Source organism: Triturus cristatus, unplaced genomic scaffold (genome assembly GCF_964204655.1).
Source record: "Triturus cristatus unplaced genomic scaffold, aTriCri1.1 SCAFFOLD_189, whole genome shotgun sequence".
Lineage (NCBI taxonomy): Eukaryota > Metazoa > Chordata > Amphibia > Caudata > Salamandridae > Triturus > Triturus cristatus.
Window position 1 is genome coordinate 178638 of NW_028187520.1, and position 18009 is coordinate 196646.

The 18009-nt window shown below is 44.1% G+C and overlaps 1 protein-coding gene across 4 annotated transcripts in view; it reads right to left on the reverse strand.

Annotated features, from left to right (window-relative positions):
- Nucleotides 1–18009, reverse strand: part of LOC146771112 (coiled-coil alpha-helical rod protein 1-like) — a 186337-nt gene that overhangs the window by 104850 nt on the left and 63478 nt on the right. The gene's annotated exons all lie outside the window — the stretch shown is intronic.

Sequence of the window (18009 nt, forward strand, 5' to 3'; positions counted from 1 at the left end):
TGACGAGCAGTGTGCGACCAACCTTTGCTTAATTCATTACGGCTCCCTTGAGCCAACGGGCTGACGAGCCTTGGATCTGCACCTGCGCGCCATGAGAGGTACTTGACCTGTTTTAATTACATTTTGGCAGTCCACGCGGCACCCCTTTACACTGACCTGCTCCCTGCTGACGAGAGGCAACTACCTCGAAACACGTGTCCAGGGATGGCTAACGCAACACATACTGTTCTTTATACATCGTGGCATAGGCGTACCCGCCGTCGCCACTACATCTACTACAGTCCTTTGGGGCAACTTGCTGGTGTGACGAGCAGTGTGCGACCAACCTTTGCTTAATTCATTACGGCTCCCTTGAGCCAACGGGCTGACGAGCCTTGGATCTGCACCTGCGCGCCATGAGAGGTACTTGACCTGTTTTAATTACATTTTGGCAGTCCACGCGGCACCCCTTTACACTGACCTGCTCCCTGCTGACGAGAGGCAACTACCTCGAAACACGTGTCCAGGGATGGCTAACGCAACACATACTGTTCTTTATACATCGTGGCATAGGCGTACCCGCCGTCGCCACTACATCTACTACAGTCCTTTGGGGCAACTTGCTGGTGTGACGAGCAGTGTGCGACCAACCTTTGCTTAATTCATTACGGCTCCCTTGAGCCAACGGGCTGACGAGCCTTGGATCTGCACCTGCGCGCCATGAGAGGTACTTGACCTGTTTTAATTACATTTTGGCAGTCCACGCGGCACCCCTTTACACTGACCTGCTCCCTGCTGACGAGAGGCAACTACCTCGAAACACGTGTCCAGGGATGGCTAACGCAACACATACTGTTCTTTATACATCGTGGCATAGGCGTACCCGCCGTCGCCACTACATCTACTACAGTCCTTTGGGGCAACTTGCTGGTGTGACGAGCAGTGTGCGACCAACCTTTGCTTAATTCAATATCAGTTTGATGTACAGCACATCTCTGGGAGTAGAAACCTTAGAGCTGATTACTTGTCGCGTTTTCCACTTGACAATTGCAAGTTGGAAGATTCTAAATGCGAGGTTGGGGATGATGACTCTGAAGATTGTTTTGTAGACTCTATGGATCTTCATGAGCATGGTTTTGACTCAGTTGATGAATGGGTGAAAGCCCTCAGTGAGGATCAAGTTTTGCAACGTGTGTGTGAATTATTTAAATCAGGGTGGCCAAAAGAACGTGTGCTCCCACAACCTTTACAACCTTTTTGGAAAGTCGAGTCTGAAATTTCAGTGGAGGATGGAGTACTTTTGTGTGGTGACAAGCTTATTGCCCCTCACAGCCTCAGAAGGAGTATTATTTCTAAAGCACATGAGGGTCATCTGGGTACTACGCTTACTAAGTGAAGGGTTCGTCAGTCCTTCTGGTGGCCAGCTATGGATAGTGACATCAATCAACTTATCGACTGCTGTGTGATTTGTCGTACAGCTGACAAGGGTTTGAAGGTGACAACTCCTCCTCTTCTCCCCATAGAATGTCCATCTGAACCGTGGTCTAAGGTTGGTCTGGACATTATGGGACCACTAGAAATACTGCCAGGGGGGTGTCGTTTTATTTTTGTCATGATTGATTATTCTTCTAAATGGCCAGAACTTAAAATTGTCCAGGACTCTTCATCTCGTTCTGTGATCTCTTTCCTGAAGGAGATTTTCATGAGGGAAGGCTTTCCTGATACAGTTGTTTCAGACAATGGGACACAATTTATTAGTTCGGAATTTGAAGGTTTCTTGCGCTCATGTCATATTAAGCATGTAAAAAGTTTGCTCTATCACCCTCAATCTAATGGTCTCGTTGAGCGCATGAACAGGGTGGTGGGTGATTGCATTAAGTGGCTAGATCTCGAAACGCCGATGTCCTTAGCTCAATTGACAGTATGTTGTGATTCTATAGAACTACCCCACACTCCACAACCAAAATCTCTCCGTTTCAACTTCTGAGAGGTAGGAGAGCCAATACAAGTTTCAAACCTGCATGGATGAATAGATTACTTAATTCTGTTCCTGGTGTTGACAGTCTTATGACATTGGTACATGAAAATGTTTCCAATTCCCAACATAAACAAAAAATATGGTTTGATAACAAAAATGGTGTCAAATCTGTGCATATCTTTGTAGGTGATTTTGTCCGCATTAGAACTCCTTTTCATGTAAACAAAGGTGAATCTAAGTTTGGTCCTCCTGTACAGGTTACTAAGGTGGGAAGGAATGCTGTGCAAGTTGATGGAGGAAAATGGTGAAATGTTAGCAAAATTGTAAAGGTAAAGGAGGTTGTGGGTTTACCATGTTCACCTTCAACCTCTCACCTTGCTCAAGACGCAAAAATCTTGGAGGGTTCTCTAAGAAGAAGCAATAGATCGAGAAATGTACCTTACAGGTATCGTAATTGAGAATGTGAACATATGTTCTTTATAGTTACTGTGTTGTAAAGGTGATTACATATATATATATTTTTTTATCAAGTGGTAGTTTTGTTATTCTAGTTTTTTTGTTTTGATTATTTTCTTTTGTTTTTTGTTGGGAGGAAAGAGGATATGTTATATCTCTCTACTCTGTCTATCTATTTACCGTGTCATAGAATACTATGGTTGCTTAGTAACCCATTGTTTGTGTTCATTTTAAATCGTTTACGGAGCTGTTGGTGGAGGAGGAAGCTTTCACCGTGCTCCTGTCTGCGGTGTAGCTGTGTCTGAATAAATCACATTCAGAATCACCTGCGTCGGAGTAGTCAATTACTACACAAGTCCTACACAGAAAAGAAATGAAGACAACAAGAAACAGGTTAAGATGAAGAACTACACCTTCCAGCCCCCACCAGTGTCATCACCATTTGACAGCCCTAGACAAGACTGTGTTCTTTTGGCTTATTTGTTTGTGACTATGAAGTTAAAAAGGACTGCTTCTGTCATCATACTGGCCTATCTACATATTGTAAATCAATTTAACTCCATGGTCTTTCGGAAATGTCTAGGAGCATGGGAGTACAGTCCTGTCTACAAAGTAGGGAAAAATGGTTTATTCCACAACCTTTCACGGCAAGTAACACAGCGTTTATGTTTCCAGTCTTCATGGGTGTGTTTTATGCTGGCAAAAACTTTCGCCTAGAGTGTTGCGGTGCTTGGGAGACGCCCAGCTGTTGTAATCTTTATAAAGGCTCATGTGGGAGGTAATTGACATTGATGCTGGCAACAACCTTTGTCTACAGTGTTCTGGTGTTTGGGAGAAGCACAGCTGTAGCATACTTATTGATCTCACATATGAAGTAATTGACAGTTTTTTCAACTTGTCGTTGTCTGAAGTAGAGTTCCTAGGCGTCAACGCGCTGCTGACTCTCGGCCTGCTCTGCACGTTAATTTGAGTCTTTTGGTTACATTCCACTTATTCCTCTTTTGCCACTAGCCTTCACAATGCCACCGTGGTGTGTTCCCCTACATTTGCCGCTCTCTTCAGAATTTAACGCTCGGCCAGCAATTCGGCCGTTATTTCCGTTTTTGAGCCATTTTACATTGCGCGTGCTTCTTACCTCCTTGGTAGAGCCGCGTGGGACATCTCAACAAGCGAGCCCTCCTGTGCTGCTACACGTCATAATTTTCTTAGTGATACTGTTTGGCGCTCTAGCGCGCCGTGATCCACCCGGCTCAGCGTCCGGATGCGTGCCGCCAGCTCTGTAAAGTTGTCAAATGCTACGGAGGAACATATCCGACGTTTCTCTGTGCTGGTTGATGAGTGTCATTTGAAATTTCCTCCACCACAAGTTGTGCGGTATGTTTACAACAATGAGCTTCATGGGTCCATTGAGGATAATCACGGAAGAAACTTTATGGATCGCATATATGTAACGTCGCTCTAACACTTCAGTGGGAACTGGGTTGTGCTCAGCTTTACCTATGCGGTTCTTCTGGCTTCTGGTAAATAAAAATACCGGACTGAATTTCATACGGAATCTTAAAATAAAGTAAATAGCTCAAAATAACAAGAGGCAGAATCCGTGGTATAAGAGGTTTTCTAAATGGGCTTTATTCCATTCAAAATGGCCGACTCGAGTCGCGGCCTTCAGGTTCCGTCACCACGAGGGTTCAGGAAGTGAAGTACAATATTTTATTGACAGACATGTATTTTTATAATAAGTGCATTACAATGAAACGAATGTAGAAGGCGTAACATTTGATAAGAAAAGTGACAAAATAGGTACGTAATTGAAACTAGGCGTAATAAGGAATAAAAGAAACATGATTGGTTAGGATTATCAGACATAGGTGGATCTATAAGATAATACTTGGCATAGATGCGCGCGCAGCAGCATGACGTGTAATTGACGTGCAACTAGGGGGTGAAGGGGACTTGACATTTAGCTCTACATGTGGAGACGAGAAGTCTGGGGGGTCAAGTCAACCTAATCCCAAATCATATCTAACATCCTATGTTTAAAGAACTATGTTATCCACAAGGAAGGACTTTCGGACAAAATCTATTCTATACTGACTGTGTGTGCGTGTACAAGCGTCTAAGTGTCTATATGAGATGCAAGGGGCAGAAAACTTTCCATGGCAGCAGGGCTATGAATCACTTGCAGGAGGACGGACAGGCTGAGTCCTTTGCTTGTGAGCTAAAGGAAATGTTTACCTAAATCACTAGACAGGAATGCATCGGCTGGAGAGCAAAATAGATAATTCGAAGGTGAAATACAGCTTCTTGGCAGGCATGCGAAAACTGGCCGAGGCAGGCACCGTTAGCTGCACAGGGAGTAGGACAAAGTTCATGGATACAGATGCGAGCTCAAGCTGAAGCTGTCAGAGACAGAGAGCAGGGAAAGGCTTTGAGGACAGAATTGGGCCTACTTGCCTAAACTGTAAAAATGTAGTGACTTAGCCATATAAAGTCGGTGGCCTTTCATACCTAGGAATCGAATATCCAGCCCATCGATGGCGGATCTGACAGAGAACATGTCGACGGTAGACACACATATGTTTGCGTCTGGGAAACTGGAACTGGAGGGAACATACATGTACTTGTAACATGCATATAGATCCGTTGGGGTCCAAGATAGGGGACATAACTGATCAGGAAAATCCACATTTCCACATTCCCTCCTTGTCCCCTACTTGCCCTTCAAAAGATATCAATCTTCATCATTCCATCGATTTGCTCATGGAGCATCATTTCTTCTTCCTTCTTCTTCCGGCATTTTGAACGAGAATTTTGATATGGAATGCATGATGTGGCACACAGACCACAAATCGCTGGTCCACATTGCAGACATAAACAACAACTGAAGAGCATAAGAAGGCCAATACCTAGGAAGGATAGAACTCTCCATCCCCAGGCTGATATCACACTCCAAAACCACCCGGACCACGTCCAAGTGCCTGGATTTTCGTGTATCTGGCTTACAATCTTATGAAGGCGTGTTATAGCTTTATATACAGATGGCGAATTTTCTGGTATGAATATGCAGCAGCTGGATCCGATGACCCTGCAAGCTCCGCCCCTATCGGCCAGGATGACGTCAAGGACAAGACGATTCTGGAGAACAACAATTCTCATCGCTGATTGTTCCTCTGTCAGATTGCCTAGGGCGGCTATAGTCTCGTTTACTACAGCTTCAAGAGTCTTGGTGAGTCTGCGTATCAGCTTACTATTTGATATTGTACCTATATAGGGAAAGATACCTTTATTGAAATCTACATACTTGTCCCATGCCGTCTCAGTATAATCGACAACTGGGAGATCTCTTCGCTTTCTATTGCGTACTAAATGAACATTTCGATAATAATCAGGGGGAGCTAGGAAAACAGGTGGCAAAAGGAATGCTATGTAACAGGTACCATCCCAATCCAGAGGCAGAAGCATATATGCCGTCTGGCCACATATAAAGTAAGAATGGCGAGAAGCTCTAAATGAAGATTTACCTTGATCACTATATTCTATTGTAGTAACACATTTACTATGGCCCATATGTATGGAACCAACTTTTCTCACACATAATTCACCCTTAACTGGAAAGACTGACATAGTGGGCAGAATTAGTTCAACTTCGGATTTGACATTCAGAATCATAAGATTAGGCGTAAAATTACCTAATTTATACACTTCATTTTCTAAATCAGTTCCTGTTCTACTGGGGCGACCCTCCTTATTAGGATGACAGACTTTGAATAAAACTAGATTCAGATTTCCCCATATCCAATGTTGTTGATAAACGGCTGTGTCTGGGTCTATGGAATTTAATAAACTAAACCATGCTCCACAGGAGCCATTGTGTGTAAATGGATGTGGAAAGAAAGGCAGAACTCCTTTGTTATTCTGATAGGGAGGGAGTCGGCCACACACCCAACAATTGGTGGCATTACTAGTCTGATGGGAATGATGTAACATACTAATGAATGTGTTATTGCGCAGCGCAAGTCTATAGGACAACTCATGTGGCGGTAGGTCACTAAAAGAATGTTCATCAGTTATATTGAAAACACGTTTAGAAACAGGATAATACATATGCAACAATATACTTGCAGTAACTATTAAAAAACTCAAGGAAAACAAAATTAATAAAGTCACAATACAGTGGTTACGCAGTAATTTACAATAAGCATGTCGTTTCATTATGATTCTGGACTCTACATGATTCAGACCTAAGGGACACATGTCGGGACAGATTCAACCGCTTCACCTTGGAGAGGACTTAAACAATCAAATCGTCCGACAGCTTGGATCTGGACCTGAGTTTCTGCTTATAGAGTTCGGTGCTACTGGCCTCAGCCAAAGGTAGCTTTGAGTCAATGGGGGAAGACACACGGGAAGTACTGTTTGTGTCAGGAGGAAGTCCATAAAATTTTTTTATATGGCTGGAATGCACCCATCCTTTTCTTCCTTCGATCTTCACAGCTGTTCTGGTCGTCAACAGGACCAACTTAGGAAGCCTCCACCTTGGCTCCAGTTGGGTTTTCCGATCAAAATTTCTGATGAGAACATAATCACCGGGAATTACATCATGAGGTTTCACCTCGGTGTTGTCGGGAAAAGCTGCGACTACCTGTGAACGACAAGATTGTAGTGCAGACATCAAGGAAGCCAGGTAATCTGTCAGCATATTACAGTCAACATCAGTTATTTTACGGGGTATAGGCGTCCCCCACATATTCGGTGGTCTACCAAAGATCACTTCATAAGGGGATAGCCCTGTTCGAGAGTGTGCTACCATTCTCATGTAGAATAGCGCAACTGGTAAGGCTACTATCCAGTCCACACCTTTTTCCTGACATATTTTAGACAATCTGATTTTTAAAAGTTGATTATGTCGTTCCACGAGACCTGCTGCCTCGGGGTGTCGGACACAGTGGAATTTCCACTGATATCCCAACAAAAGTGAGACATGTTTCATTAATTCGGATGAGAAAGGCTGACCGTTATCTGAATATACAACACGTGGTAAACCGTACCGTGGGAAGAATTCTCGAACTAGCTGCTTGGCAGTAGTCGGGGCAGTGTAATCTGATACGGGATACGCCTCTGTCCAACGGGAGAGAGCGCAGACAACTACGAGGACATATTTGAATCCTCGACAACGTTCCATCTGAATATAATCCATCTGGAGGACTTCAAAAGGATGGTCAGGAGGCTGAAATCCACCCTGCTCTACGGGAACACTCTTTCCTGGATTAAACTGACAACATATCATACAGGTACGAACTTTTTGTTTAGCTGCTGCTCGTAAATGTTTATTGAACCAAATGTGCTGAATGCTGTCTAGCATAGCCTTCTCTCCTAAATGTGCTGGACTGTGAACTGTAGCTATAATGGCTTGAACCATGGAATCAGGGAGAAACCATACAGATTTCTCCTTCGTCATCCATCCTTGATCTGTCTGGATCCCTCCTAGTTCAGTCCACTTCTTTATTTCTTCTGCTGTGGCATGTGTCTGTATGTCAATTACGTCAAGTGCGGGATCCTTAATTGTCATACACTGTGTTGGTGTCTGAACTATTAGCTTTGTCATGTCTAATGTGCGATTCTGAGCAGTCTGTTTAGCTGTTCTGTCAGCTAAGTCATTGCCTTGAGAAATGGTATCAGTAACCTTCGTGTGTGCTTTACATTTCATAATCGATATAGCAGTGGGTAGATGTATTGCGTCTAACAAGGCATGAATGAGGGGTCCGTGCTGAATGTGGGCACCATGGGAGGTTAAATAACCTCTCTCTCGCCACAGCACGCCGAAGTCGTGTACAACTCCGAATGCATAACGTGAGTCAGTGTATACATTAACTTTCTTATTTGTGGCTTGAATACAGGCTTGCGTTAGCGCAATAAGTTCTGCTGCTTGGGCTGACAGAGTATCTATACAATGTGTCTCAATAACTTCAGTGTCTGTTGTGACTGCATACGCGGCCACTAAATCTCCTGTACTTGTTCTCATGCACGATCCGTCTACATACAACGTCAGGTCTGGATCTAACAATGGAACGTCTGTCAAGTCTTGTCTAGGTTTCGTCTTTATTTCAATGATTTCAACACAATCATGAGCTAGTGGGTCTGTTCCAATTACAGGTAATAGTGTAGCAGGATTCAATGTATTACACCGTCGGATCTCTATGTGTGGTTGAAACAATGTCAGTTCATAACCGGTAAGCCTTGCTATGGTCAAGTGTTGTGTTTGTGTTCGGTTCACAAGAACCTCTACTGCATGTGGTACTTGTACTGTCAATGGGTGTCCTAATACTATGGCATCGCTTTGTCTGATAGCTAAGGCTGTCGCTGCCACTGATTTCAGGCATGCAGGCAAAGCCTGAGCTACGGGATCTAATGTACTGGAAAAATAAGCACATGGCTTGCGTGATCCTGCTTGATCCTGAGTGAGTACTGACAAGGCAGTACCTTCGCGTTCTGTAACAAAGAGTGTAAAATGTTTGCTATAACATGGTGTTGCTAAAACAGGTGCTTGACATAAAGCTTCCTTTAGGCTTTCAAAAGCTTGTGTATGTTCCTGAGTCCAAGGGAGAACAGTCGATGTGGCTGCCTCCTGTGTGGTTAACTGAATGAGTGGTTTTGCTAGAAATGCGTACTGAGGGATCCACTGCCTACAATATGAAGTGAGGCCTATGAAAGCTCGCACCTCCTTTTGTGTCTGGGGTATTGACATATTAGCAATTAACTGGATGCGATCTGGTGTAAGCTGCCTTCCCTCCTTGGACAGCGAGTGACCAAGATAAATAACTCGCTGAACACAGAATTGCAGCTTAGAAGGGGACACCTTGTGCCCCTTGTCGGCTAGGAAATGTAAAACTGTCAGAGAAGCTTTTTCACATTCTGGCTCGCTTCTCGCGGTGATCAGCAGATCATCGACATATTGAAGCAGTGCAGTATTGACTGGCATGTGGATACTGTCGAGTTCTCGTTTCAGTGCTTGGCTGTAGATGCTGGGGCTTTCTGTGAATCCTTGGGGAGCGCGTGAGAATTTAAAACTGCGCCCATTTAAACTGAATCCGAACAAGTATTGGCTTTCCGGATCTATTGGGACGCTGAAAAAAGCATTCTTGAGATCGATTACAGTAAAGAATGTTGCTTCGGAATCAATTGCTGTCAACAATGATGATATATCAGGGACCACAGGGAATTGTGGTACAATACACTTGTTTAGTTCACGCAAATCAATAACCAATCGGTACACTGGTGGAGCAGTAGGGTCAGTTCGTTTAAGAATCGGAATTATCGGTGAATTACATACATTGGAGTCTGTTTCTACAACTACTCCCTGGGCAATCAGCTCATCAATGATTTTCAGCAAAGCCACTACAGCATCATGCGGTAACTTGTATTGTCGCATTCGTGGTAGTACCACTCCTGCTTTGAGTGTAACTCGGTATGGTGTAATATTCATGCAACCAACATCCGTAGGGCCTTGTGCCCATAGATGTACTGGTAACGTCTGTAGTCGGGGATCCATGTCTCTAGACACATAGTGACCTTTAAAATCACGTAAAAACAACCTTACTCCTTCCGGAGAACAACATATTATGGCTCCTAATGCTTTCAGAGTTTTAATTCCTAACAGATTTTCTGGGCATGATTTAGTAAGCAATAAATCTGTAGTTCGTGTCAAAGGTCCTATCGTAAGTGGTAGAGGCTGTGATACTTCATTAACAATAGGTTTTCCTGAAAAACCAAGGGAAACATTTTGAGAGCCTGAGAGGGGTGCCCCCGGAACTTCACTTCGTTTTATAGTTGTTCGACTTGCCCCTGTATCGAGTAAGAATTTTCTATCTTGACCTAATAATTCACTATGTACATAAGGTCCTTCTTGATCTACAGGAATCTCGATAAGCGGTAAGTCAACTTCCCTCTCTAGGCTGGTTCATGCGTAGCGCTGATACTCAGGGTATTCATACTGTGCAGTCTGATACATTTGTCGTGTTGTGGTTTGTGTGGCAGTAGCAGGCAACGGTGGTGCAGCTGGCACAAACTGTATGGGTTGCTGTGAGGCTGGCATGGACTGTCCATGCTGCATAGCTCCTTGCTCATTCTGATCTTGTCTAACTAATCGTGGTCTCTCCTTTGCAATACCTGTAGCTATATTACGTTTCAGGACTGGACAATCGTGTACATAATGGCCTAGTTGTTTACAGTAATTGCAGGTTCCTTTTACAGGAACTGCAGAATCACCAGAATGTGTCACACCCTTTTTGTGACCATCTGCTGGTACTGTCTGAGAAACTAGCATTTTCATTTTTGTATCCTTCATGCGTCTATGCTCGTGTTCTTGTTCATCCCTAATTCTATTGTGATGATACTGTAACATTTGTAGCATTTGCGACGGAGTGTTACTTTGCCAGGTACTCTCGAATTTCAATATTCTATTCTTCACTGGGGGCAATGCATTTTCCACTAATTTCGTCACAAATAGATGTGGATATGAGTCACTACTTGCTTTTATACCACTATTTATACCAAAACATTTTTCAAATCGAGCATAATAATCGCTTGTGTCTTCATCTTGCTTTTGTTTGCAGGCGGTGATTGCACCCCAATCTTCCTTTTTTGTAGTTAATAAACGTGGCAGTACCTGTACTAGTAAACCTGGTAACAGTTTAACTTTATCCCCGAGCCCTGAACCTGCAGTTCGGCCCCTTTCTTCCTCTGCCAATGCTGTCCAGTCTATCTTTTGATCTCCCACTTCCCACTCTTTTTCTTTCAGTTTTTCATAAATGCCAGCAGGCAAAAGCACCTTTAATATCGTCATAATATCAGGAAAGGTGTACTCTCCCATTAGTAACATGTCTTTAATTTCTCGGTGGAAACCCGCTGGGTCCTTGTCGTGACTAGGTACTACTTTCTTCATTTCTAATAATTCCATTTTTGATATGGGTGTGTAAACAAATACACGGTGAAACTCATTGTCTTCGCCTTTTATTGGGTGCACTTCTCGTAAAGGATTTTGTCTATCCATATAGTACGGCGTTCTTTCTCTGTGGGGCAGCGAGAGAGAATCCGGACTTACAAAAAGGACATACTGTTTACGTGACACTAATATCTCTTTAATTAGCTTGTTACTAGAACCTCTCCATCTGTTCGTGAGTAGTTCCGTTAATATATCAGGTAAAGGACCAGGGTCAGCATGTTGGCTCTTATATAATATGAGGAGTTGCTGAATCATATAGATTCCAGCTAAACGTTGTTCATCTGTACTGAGATTGAGAAACGTGTGTGCTACGGTCTCATCACCGTATTTTTCAGGACTAACGATCCAGTGAACAGCTGATCTGGCTAATTCTTGCTCATCCATGGAATCGAGGAGGTGGTAACCCCTTCGTTCTCGTAGTATTTTATCTGCGGCTTGAAATGAATGTTCAGGAGACTTCAGATTTATTACAGGCGTCGGAAACGTTCTGTTATTATTTGGGCATACAGAGTGTATGGGATCAGAAAAACATCTAGTATTTTCACAGGATCTTCCTCTGCCTACATAGGCTATGTTCTCTGACTGTCTTGCGGAATTCCCTGATTCGGACACTTCATCTTGCTCAAACTCGTCTGTTCCCAATCTCTCTTCATGAATACGTTCTATTTCTTTACGGATTTTTCGGCACATGGCTATTATACAATTTTGCTTATCGTGTCTCCCTTCTGATATATTCTGACTCCATCTTGTAAGAGTAAGCATTGCATTCGGGTCTACCCCCGGACGATCTTGATTTCTGATTACACAGTTTATGAGGAAACGTAACAGTTCCCCCTGTATCTCTACTTTCTGGAATTCCATAGCTCTGCTAATACATCCTGGATCTCGTCCTGTTTGAACAAAATGATATATGTTATCTAGATGCGTAATCATCCCTGGTAACCTCGCTAAATACTCTGCGGCTCGCCTGATACGTAATGATGCCAGGACCATTTCGTCCTCTTTACCAACCACCGGATCATATCTACAATTTACAAGGAGTTCCTTAAGCGTACGTTCACTTACAAACTTAGGTGTACGTGAATGTGCTGACTCTTGAAAAACAAGTTTATTTATTCTAGGTGGTGTAAAGGTACTGCTAGCACCTCCCGTGGCCCCATCTGGGGCGTCGGGTGTGAATGGGTTCGTCGAACGTGACACAGCAACTATGGGTGTCGATACCCCTGTAGAGTCGACTGCGGAGACAGATGCGGAAACAGATGTGCTTGCCGAAGTTTGCGTCGGGACTTGCTGTTGCACGGGGACAGATACCTGATCCTGACGTTGAACCCCTCCGCCGGACGGTCTATGTGGTGTGGCGTTAGCATACTCGGGAGCTGCATCATCTAGATATGAGGAAAGAAAAACGTCTTCTGCGGTTCTGGGATGCCCTTTTTGATGTACCTTAATTGGAAATAATGGGGGTGGCAAGTCTTTTGGCATCTCTGGATCAGCCTTAGGTAGTCCTTCGGCTAGAAGGGGATACATACCATTCATAAGAGCATTTCTTTGTCTATTTACTTGTTCTGATTTCACTCGGATACCTTCCTTAATTAATAGATTTTCTTCAACTTTATTTGAACTTTCTTTACTCCTCTCTTCTTGTCTACGTGCTTTTTCTGTTCGTCTATGAGATTCTTTACGCCATAACTCAACAGCGTCTTTCTGTGACTGTCTGACCTTTCTTTTCCATAACTCTTCCTCCACTTTCATGATGCACTCTGCATCCCAGGTTCCCGCTACGGGCCACCTTTGACTTTCCGGTAATCCCTTGGTATAATCTACCCATAGATCAAGAAACAATATGGCATCTAAGCCATGCTTATGGTACATGAAATGTCCTGGAGTGTCTCTAGGAGGAATAGGAACTGCTTCTTCAAGCACCCCTTTTCTGGTAGTAATCTGTCTTAACTTCGAGAAGAGCGGCATATTGACAACTGATCTGATACTTACTCTTGAATTTTCTTAATACAAAAAAAACACAATAATGAACGGTGAACAATGGACAATCATTCATACCACAATATGCAAGACATTTTCTGAATACTTTAAACATTAAACATTAAACATTATAACAATGATCGACAATGATGACAGTCTGCTTAACTAATCACCACGCTGAATTCTTGACAATAACTGAATACTTCGGAATACTTGATATACTGCTAAACAGTACATATACACTGCTAAACAGTGCAGACCGGATTTGTGTACCCAAATCCGTCTTGACCGGCACAACCTATGTGCGCGTCAACACGCCTCCCCGGCGATGGTACTCACCGAGTAGCTCCTTGAAACGGAAGGCCTCAGAGAATGGACAGGACTCGACGACTGCGGACATCGGACCCTCTGGACATCGGGATTTCGGAAAACCTGGTGGGCCTCTGTATACCTCGGATCTTGCTCTCTCAGCTAGGCTCTGGTCGGGATACTTCGCACTTCTCACCGCCTCGTCTGGGTTGATCGCAGCCTCAGTCGCCCCCGCTTGACCGGAGGGAGCTTACAGGAAATCCTGCTGGTACGCGTTTATGGTCCGTCCAGCTGTGGCAGGAGACCGGGCCTGCAACGCACCGCCGGCGCGTGAGATGAGAAAGTGTCCCTGTTCGGGCGCCATTATGTGGTAAATAAAAATACCGGACTGAATTTCATACGGAATCTTAAAATAAAGTAAATAGCTCAAAATAACAAGAGGCAGAATCCGTGGTATAAGAGGTTTTCTAAATGGGCTTTATTCCATTCAAAATGGCCGACTCGAGTCGCGGCCTTCAGGTTCCGTCACCACGAGGGTTCAGGAAGTGAAGTACAATATTTTATTGACAGACATGTATTTTTATAATAAGTGCATTACAATGAAACGAATGTAGAAGGCGTAACATTTGATAAGAAAAGTGACAAAATAGGTACGTAATTGAAACTAGGCGTAATAAGGAATAAAAGAAACATGATTGGTTAGGATTATCAGACATAGGTGGATCTATAAGATAATACTTGGCATAGATGCGCGCGCAGCAGCATGACGTGTAATTGACGTGCAACTAGGGGGTGAAGGGGACTTGACATTTAGCTCTACATGTGGAGACGAGAAGTCTGGGGGGTCAAGTCAACCTAATCCCAAATCATATCTAACATCCTATGTTTAAAGAACTATGTTATCCACAAGGAAGGACTTTCGGACAAAATCTATTCTATACTGACTGTGTGTGCGTGTACAAGCGTCTAAGTGTCTATATGAGATGCAAGGGGCAGAAAACTTTCCATGGCAGCAGGGCTATGAATCACTTGCAGGAGGACGGACAGGCTGAGTCCTTTGCTTGTGAGCTAAAGGAAATGTTTACCTAAATCACTAGACAGGAATGCATCGGCTGGAGAGCAAAATAGATAATTCGAAGGTGAAATACAGCTTCTTGGCAGGCATGCGAAAACTGGCCGAGGCAGGCACCGTTAGCTGCACAGGGAGTAGGACAAAGTTCATGGATACAGATGCGAGCTCAAGCTGAAGCTGTCAGAGACAGAGAGCAGGGAAAGGCTTTGAGGACAGAATTGGGCCTACTTGCCTAAACTGTAAAAATGTAGTGACTTAGCCATATAAAGTCGGTGGCCTTTCATACCTAGGAATCGAATATCCAGCCCATCGATGGCGGATCTGACAGAGAACATGTCGACGGTAGACACACATATGTTTGCGTCTGGGAAACTGGAACTGGAGGGAACATACATGTACTTGTAACATGCATATAGATCCGTTGGGGTCCAAGATAGGGGACATAACTGATCAGGAAAATCCACATTTCCACAGTGTGTTCCCCTACATTTGCCGCTCTCTTCAGAATTTAACGCTCGGCCAGCAATTCGGCCGTTATTTCCGTTTTTGAGCCATTTTACATTGCGCGTGCTTCTTACCTCCTTGGTAGAGCCGCGTGGGACATCTCAACAAGCGAGCCCTCCTGTGCTGCTACACGTCATAATTTTCTTAGTGATACTGTTTGGCGCTCTAGCGCGCCGTGATCCACCCGGCTCAGCGTCCGGATGCGTGCCGCCAGCTCTGTAAAGTTGTCAAATGCTACGGAGGAACATATCCGACGTTTCTCTGTGCTGGTTGATGAGTGTCATTTGGAATTTCCTCCACCACAAGTTGTGCGGTATGTTTACAACAATGAGCTTCATGGGTCCATTGAGGATAATCACGGAAGAAACTTTATGGATCGCATATATGTAACGTCGCTCTAACACTTCAGTGGGAACTGGGTTGTGCTCAGCTTTACCTATGCGGTTCTTCTGGCTTCAACAGGACATGGGCTGGTGTAAAGCAGGCACATTGTGCCTCACTTTACCGGTCTTTCCAGGAATGGTGCACTGCTGTCTGCTGAACAGTGAACGGTCATTTTTATTTCCATTACGTATACACCATTTCGTATTGCTTACACTTGACGATTCTCTTGCACATTTATTTCTATCCTTCTCTCATGGGATTGTTATATGAGAACATTTTGCTCATTTATGTGGATGCTTAGGTTTGTGGGGTTTGGTCACTTACCATTCCCATTGCTTCACATTACATTTCGTTATATCTTCTGGGAGGTGGCATAACGTTGTGTCTCTCCAATTTACTCTCAGGGTGTTTCTTTTTGGGGCCTATTCCGCTCATCATTTCTCGTACATGGACTCTGAGTACACACCTTCAGGGTTTTATTCTTCATTTCACATGTGTACAATTTTACACTTTATTCTTCCCTACACAGGGATGGTAATGGGTTCTTGCCCCATTCGCTCATACACGTGCCTACACGGGCTACATACGTTTTTCACCCATACACAGGGCATCATTGCATGGGTTTCTGTCCCATTTACATTTGCTACTCACTATCACAACAGGGAGTAGGTCATGGGTCTCAGTCCCACTTTCACATACACGGATACCCTCAGACAGGGTGTGTCTTATTGGGATCTTTCCCAATTACATTTGCTTACGCCCTCTTGCCAACCTACCTGCGTGGACCTCCGTTACTACACTTTTCTCACTTGTCCTGACACCGCTCTTTCTCTATTGAATAATTCACTTATCCTGGGCTTGGCTCCCAGAGCCAGAGAGGCAGAAATAGTTCCAATTATCAAGAAAATAGGTACAGACCCACTGGTCCCTACAAACTATCGCCCTATCTCATTGCTCCCCTTTTTAGCCAAGGTATTGGAAGCATATGTTGCCAACTGTCTCTGCTCTTTTATTGAACAGTCTCAATTCCTTGACTCCCATCAAGCGGGCTTTCGGCCCTCTCACTCAACGGAGGAAGCAATCCTGACCGTATTAGATGGAATGAGGAAAGAAGCAGACAAGGGCACCACTCAGGCTCTGGTGCTCCTTGATCTCGCTGCGGCTTTCGACACGGTCGACCATGAACTTCTGGTGGACCGAGTCAAGGACTCAGGGATCCAGGTTGGGCCCATAAAAGGCTCACGTCCTTTCTAGATGACCGCTCTCAATCTGTCCGTCTTTCGCAATTCACGGCTCCTCAAGTCAAATTGACATGTGGTGTGTCACAGGGATCCTCCCTGTCCCCGCACCTGTTCAATTTGTTCCTCTTCCCAATAATTCAATCCTTAGGTGAAAGAAATGTGTGCACTTTCAACTACGCTGATGATCTGCAACTGATCTCACCATCGACAAGTCTGCTACCTCCATCACTAATTTTCAGACAATCATGCTACACATATGTAATTGGATGAATAGCAATCACTTAAAATTGAACTCGGATAAAACAGAACTGATAAGAGTCGGGGGGCCCCCTAAATACCTGGAATTCGAATTTTTGCCCTGCTGAGTTGGGAACCCCACCCTCAAGATCAGCTAAAAGCCTTGGTGTCACAATTTACAGCAACCTGACTATGAAGTCTCAGATTGGGACGGTGGTCTTGACCCGTTTCTTTTCAGATCCGGACGATCAGGAAGATTAGTAGATTCCTTACTCCTGAAGCTCTTACCCAGGTCGTTCTAGCCTTGGTCATCTTCCATATTTACTATGCTAATTCACTTTACTTCGGCCTCCCGGCATATTTAATAAGAAGACTGCAGCTGGAGCAAAACTAGGCAGCTAGATTAATCTATCATCAGCAGAAATGGCATCACGTTACCCCCCCTAATGTAGAAGCTACACTGGCTCCTTGTAGCAGAATGCTGTTCATTTAAGATAGGGTGTCTCATCTTTAAATCTCTCCACAACACATGCCCGGAGACTCCACCCTGGTCCATAGATATGTTCTTACCTGGGACCTTAGGTCATCGCATCTTAATCTCTTGGCTACTCCTTTCTTTACACACAATAGATTAGGTGGATCAAGATTTGCTGTCCTCGCCCCTCACTTTTGGAACTCTCTCCCCTTTAACATCAGATTCTCGACAATTTACCCCCAATTTAGGAGACTGCTAAAAACCTGGCTGTTCCACCAGGCTTATGAATGAATCAACGAGCAGGAGGATACCTTTTACAATTAGCGCCAAGAAACCACTTGGTGTATGTGCGCTATACAAATACTTTTAACGTAACATAACATTTACTAACAT